Consider the following 6,266-nt stretch of genomic DNA (forward strand, 5'->3'; position numbering starts at 1 on the left):
CGCTACCTCCAGGGTAATTACACTGCATGAAGGGGGGGGGGGGGGGCAGGGGTGGTGTCACACACATACACACACACACACACTGGGGGTCACACACACTCACACACACTTCCAAACACTACATACTCGCTGTTGCAGAAGACCTAGCTCCAGAGATTGGATGCAGAAGACTTCCGACAGTACTTACTGACTAATTAATCAATTGGAAACTTCCTAATGCTTAATTAGTCCTCTGGAGGTGCGAGGAAAAAAGATGCATTGATTTCTCTAGAAATCACCACGGCCCATTTTCAGTCTCACAATAAGATAACAAAACCCAGTGGCTGCAACAAAAAACCTGCACCATGGAGTTTTTCAAACTCTCCGTCAGGTATTATAATGTAAAATGTCAATTAGTGGGCTGCGTTGCTTTGTACCCAGAGGCTGGCTGGCAACTTTCAGCCTGGGGGGCAAACACAAGCATGTGACCCCAGACTTTATACCAGAAAATTGAGTGTAACAAAATTGTTGCAGCAATGTTTATGTAATGTGGTTAAGAAGACCATTAAAAATATAAAAAAAAATGATATGTAGAAGAGCTATAAACTCACACAAAACCTACTAGCCCCAACTGACAAAGCAAAGACTGTTCCCGGGAACTCTGTTCAGGGCAGGGAGCGTTACAGTCACCTCTATTTAAAAGCATACTATCTGTCCACCTCTACTTGCAGTCGCAAATTAAAAAAAATATGCCGGATCTGACCTACTTTTGTTTAAAATCAGACCCCAGATTCCAGCCACCCAACCTTCCATTACAAATCATAATCCAAATATCCTGCCCCACACACCTGATTAAAAACTATACCTCAGATCTGATCCCCCTTATCCCACATTGGCGCCTTGGCCCATTCTTTGTGCCCCACATTCCCCCTCACGCAAACATACCGGCAAATAACATCCTTAATTAAAACTTACCCTACAGATCTAATCCCCTCTCTCATAAAAAAATCCACAATCTGCCCCGCCCCTTCCTCATTTTGCCATCCCCTTAAAAATGATACCCCAAATCTGTGTCTCTTCCCTCATTGCAAATAATGCCCCAGACCTGAAATGATGCTGTTGCAGTTTATGGCCCCGGTACATCTAAGCGCTTATTTCCCATCCGGCTGGAAACACTGATCTACGGACGGGTGGCCAACGATGATTGGCGATCCATTGGGAAATCTGGGAAATGGACCATTTTAAAAATGTCCGATTTGCAGTCGGGATGAGGGAATCAGGATTTTTACATATGTTTAAAATTACCAATTTCCCAACCTGGCCGCCAGTGTATACCTGCAGGGCTGGACTGGAGTGTCTGTCTATGCGGGGGGAGAGTCAGGGCTAGGCTGTGGAGAGGGAGGGTTAGAGTTAGGCGCCCATGGGGAGGGTTAGGGTTAGGCTGCAGGGGAGAGAGGGTTAGGATTAGGCTGCAGAGAGGGAGGGTTAGGTTTCGGCTGCGGGAAAGGTGGGTTAGGGTTAGGGGGGTTATGACTCAGGGTTACCTTTCTCAATTAGTCATCCTAGCCAGCTGGAGATTAAAAATGAAATATTGAATAAAAATTAAAATTATTGGAAAAAATGCTTTATCCGGTATTAATTTGTATAATCACACAGAGGTTTAATAGTAGTAGTGACACGTGGCCGGTGGGTGGAAGTATTAGTGACATACAGTATTAGTGTAGGGTGTTCATAGTAGGAACACAGAGGATGAAGGCTAGGGGGTAGTATTAGCAGTGGGGACAGAGATGACGCTGGAAGTAGTAGTAGTTGCAGGGACACATATGACAGCGGTGAGATGTAGTAGTAATAGGAACAAAGAGGGTGACAGTTGAGGGCTATTATCAGTAGTAGGGACAGAGATGACACCGTGGGTAGTAGTAATGGCAGGGACACAGGTGACAGATGGGGGTTGCAGTAGTAACAGCATCAGCAGGGACATAGAGGTAGTAGGAACACAGAGAATGACAGCTGGGGGGGGGGTAGCATTAGCAGGAGGGACTGAGATGACGCTGGGGGTAGTAGTAGTGACAGGGACACAGGTAATAACTGGGAGTTGAAGTAATAGTAGCAGGGACATGTTGGTAGTAGAGAAACACAGAATGATAGGTTGGGAGGTTGGGTGTAGCATGATCAGTAGGGACAGAGATAACACTGGGGGTAGTAGTAGAATCAGGGACATAGATGAATGCTTGGAGCTATACTAGTTACAAGGAAATAGCAGCAGTAGGAACACACAGGAGAATAGATGGAGGGTTGCTATAGCAGTAGGGACAGAGATGATGCAGGGGAAGTAGTTGCAGGGACACAGATGATAGTGGGAGGATGTAGTAGTAACAGGGACATGTTGGTAGTTGGAAAACGCAGAATGAAAGTTGGGGAAAGTATTAGAAGTAGGGACAGAGTTGACACTGTGGGTAGTAGTAGATGCAGGGACACAGAATGACAGCTGGGGGGTACTATTACCATTAGTGACAGAGATGACAGATGGGAGCAGTATTATCAGTAGGGTGGTGGGTGTGTATGTATAGCTCTGTGCGACTCTGCGCCATGCTTACGGGGAAGGAATGCCTATTTCTGATTGATCTTCTGCACATAGTATGGGGCTGGTGCAAGTGCCAATATTGGGGGTAATTCCAAGTTGATCGCAGCAGGAAATTTTTTAGTGGTTGAGCAAAACCATGTGCACTGCAGGGGAGGCAGATATAACATGTGCAGAGAGAGTTAGATTTGGGTGGGTTATTTTGTTTCTGTGCAGGGTAAATACTGGCTGCTTTATTTTTACACTGCAATTTAGATTGCAGATTGAACACACCAGACCCAAATCTAACTCTCTCTGCACATGTTAAATCTGCCTCCCCTGCAGTGCACATGGTTTTGCCCAACTGCTAAAAAATTTCCTGCTGCGATCAACTTGGAATTACCCCCATTATACGGTGAAGCCTGCATCTGCGTGCACCAGAACTGCGGCAGGGCAAGCTTGCACTCTCAGACACATGGATTTATGTCTTACTTTGGTTGAATGTAACATTAGCATATGAAAGCAGGCAGAGCCGGCCCTAACCAATATGATGCCCTAGGCAGGATTTTGGCTGGTGCCCCCTAGCACCACCGCTGGTTCCGCCTCTGACCTTGCACCTCTTTCCCAGCACCATCATCCCTCATTTATAGCAGTCCTTATTTTGGGGTTTGTACCGCCTATATTTTAAATAGAGACAGTAAGCACATTTGGCGCACAGCCCAAAAAGGGGTGTGTTTTTGCTGGCAAGGGGCATGGCCCCACAATAGTAACCCCAATTCCAATTACGCCACACAATACTGCAACTTTATTCACATTTGATCATGCGATAGTGTCCATAATTCATATTACATCCCACAGTGGTATCACTTTACCTTATAAACGTTACTCCTCACAGTAGAGCCCCTTATTCACATTATATCACACTAAATTACTCCTTATTCACATTAGACGACACAGTAGTGCCCTTTCTATATGCAACGCCACATAGTAGAGAACCTTATACATGTAATGCTACACAGTAATTCCCCTTACACATATGAGACACATTATTAATGTCCTTATAAACATAATGCACCTTACACATTATGACAACCTTTATTAATGCCCTTTTACATGTAATATCCCTTACACATACAGTATGCCGCACATTATTAATGCCCTTATACACATAATGACACACATAGTGGCCCCTACACATTTGCTGATCATTATTAGTGTCCCTATACACATAATAACACACATACAGTAGTTCCCTGTTACACATATGCCGCACATTATTAATGCCCTTATACACATAATGACACACAGTGCCCCTTACACATATGTTGCACATTATTAATGCATTTTTACATGACACACATAATGCTCCTTACACATATTCCGAACACTACTGCACAACCAACCTACTCAAATACACACAACACTCCCACTGCCACTAACACTGTGACCTCTGCCTCTGCTTGAATACAGATGTGTCCTCATAAATCTTGCCTCAATGCTAACGTCGGGCACATTTTTTTAATGAAAATGCATCTTATTTGCATTGCTATGTGGCTAGGATGCACAAGCAGCTTCTGCTGATTAAAATTATATGCAGCATGCCTATATACTGTGTGAGACTGGATATGAAATGCTACATACAGAATATAGGCATGCTGCATATCATTTTAATCAGCAGAAGCTGCTGATGCCCCCAGGCATATCAAATGCCCTAGGCAATTGCCTAGTTTACCTATGTCTATGGCCGGCTCTGAAAGCACGTGCAATGCTGTGGCTGTAAGGAAAAGAGCCGGCAGAACTGTCCAACTCAGAATCAGGTGACAAACAGCAACAAAACTGAATTAGAGATGCACGATCAGTATCAGGGGCTGCTTAAGAGAGGAGGGGGCCTGTGTGCAGGCATCGATCAGGGCCCCTCTTCTCTGGCGATGCAGTAACTCTGTCATTGTGCCGGAATCTACTGTAAATGCTCAGATCTCCGGAACATGGTGCCTGTGTCTTGTTTCTGGGGACATCTCTACTGCATACATGCAAATCCCTGGTAAAATGGCCACGGCGACCATTTTCCCAGTCATTACTGCAGCTCTGTAGCCAGCACCAGGCCGACCAAGCAGTAAGAAAAATTATATGGGTGCAGGTTATGTATTGTGTGGGCCCCACTGGACCCAGGGCACCTTGCACTCATTCTAGATATGCCGGTGATCAGTATCTAGTGCATTTGTAATGAAAACCTCCACATAGCATCCTATTTATTTGCTGTCCTGGAAAGTAGATTAATGATGAAGGAAAAACCACAAAGTATTTATTTGCTGTGTGTATACTATAAGAAAACCTATGCACATTTTATGGGTCCTCCGGTGGGGAGGGCTGCAAGGGCTGCGGTGCTGCGGTGCAAAGGCTGCGGTGCTGCGGTGCAATGGCTGTGGTGCAGAATATCCTTCTGAGGAAGCCGCCGATTGGTCTTAAAGGTGGGGAAATGCATCAAGGACTATATACCAGTGTACCAGCACCTCCAACTGGAATTTTGCCGGTGGTCCTAGGCAGTGGCGTAACTAGAAATTTTATAACCCCCAAGCCAAAACATTCTCTTGCCCCCCCATAATTGTCACTAGCATAGTGGTGAATCTGAGCGTGCCGCAAAAAGGGGCATGACCCTGCTGAAATGGGTGTGGCTTTGCACATAGGGGCTTGGCATTGCAGGAAAAGACTACCTTATACCCCAGTTTTGCAACCTGCACGCACCGACGTTGGCCACCACAGGAAAAAAAATTATCCTGATTCATGCCCCTTATATTATTTGGCATTTTTTCTCCTTATAGTAATGCCCAGAATATATTATGCCACACACTGTAATGGCCCTTAGACATTATGCCACACACAATAATGCCCATTACACAATATTCCACACACCATAATGCCCCCGACACATTATGCCACACACCGTAATGCCTGTGACACATTATGCCACACATCGCAATGCCCGTTATACATTATGCTATACACTGCAATGTCCGTGATACATTATGCCACACACTGCAATGCCCATGATACATTATAGCTCATACAATGCCTGTGATACATTATGCCACACACTGTCATGCCTGTGACACATTATGCCACGCATCGCAATGACCGTTATACATTATGCCACACACTGTAATACCCGAGACATTATACCACATACTACAATGCCTGTGATATAGTATACCACACACCGTAATGTCTGTGACACATACCACAGTGCCTGTTATACCTTATGCCACACACCGCAATGCCCGTTATACATTATGCCACACACTGCAATGCCCCTGAGACATTATACCACATACCACAATGCTCGTTTTACAGTATACCACACACAGTGGCGTAACTAGAAATTTTTCTCCCCCAAGCCAAAAAATTCTTTGGCGGCCCCCCCCCCCCCCCCCCCCCCCCCCATCCCCACCCGCCGCATAATTGGGAGCAAGAAAGGGATAAATATGCGCGCGCCGAAGGCGCGCGCTGCAAAAAAAGGGGCATGGTTTTGTCGGAATGGGCGTGGTTTCCCATAAAGGGGCGTGGTATTGCAGGAAAAGACTACCTTATACCCCAGTTTTGCAACCTGCACGCCCAGACGTTAGCCACCACAGGAAAGAAAAATAATCCTGATTCATGCCCCTTACATTATTTGTCATTTTTCCTCCTTATAGTAATGCCCAGTATACATTATGCCACATACTGCAATGGC

The sequence above is a fragment of the Pseudophryne corroboree genome, chromosome 10 (assembly GCF_028390025.1).
Source record: "Pseudophryne corroboree isolate aPseCor3 chromosome 10, aPseCor3.hap2, whole genome shotgun sequence".
Classification (NCBI taxonomy): Eukaryota; Metazoa; Chordata; class Amphibia; order Anura; family Myobatrachidae; genus Pseudophryne; species Pseudophryne corroboree.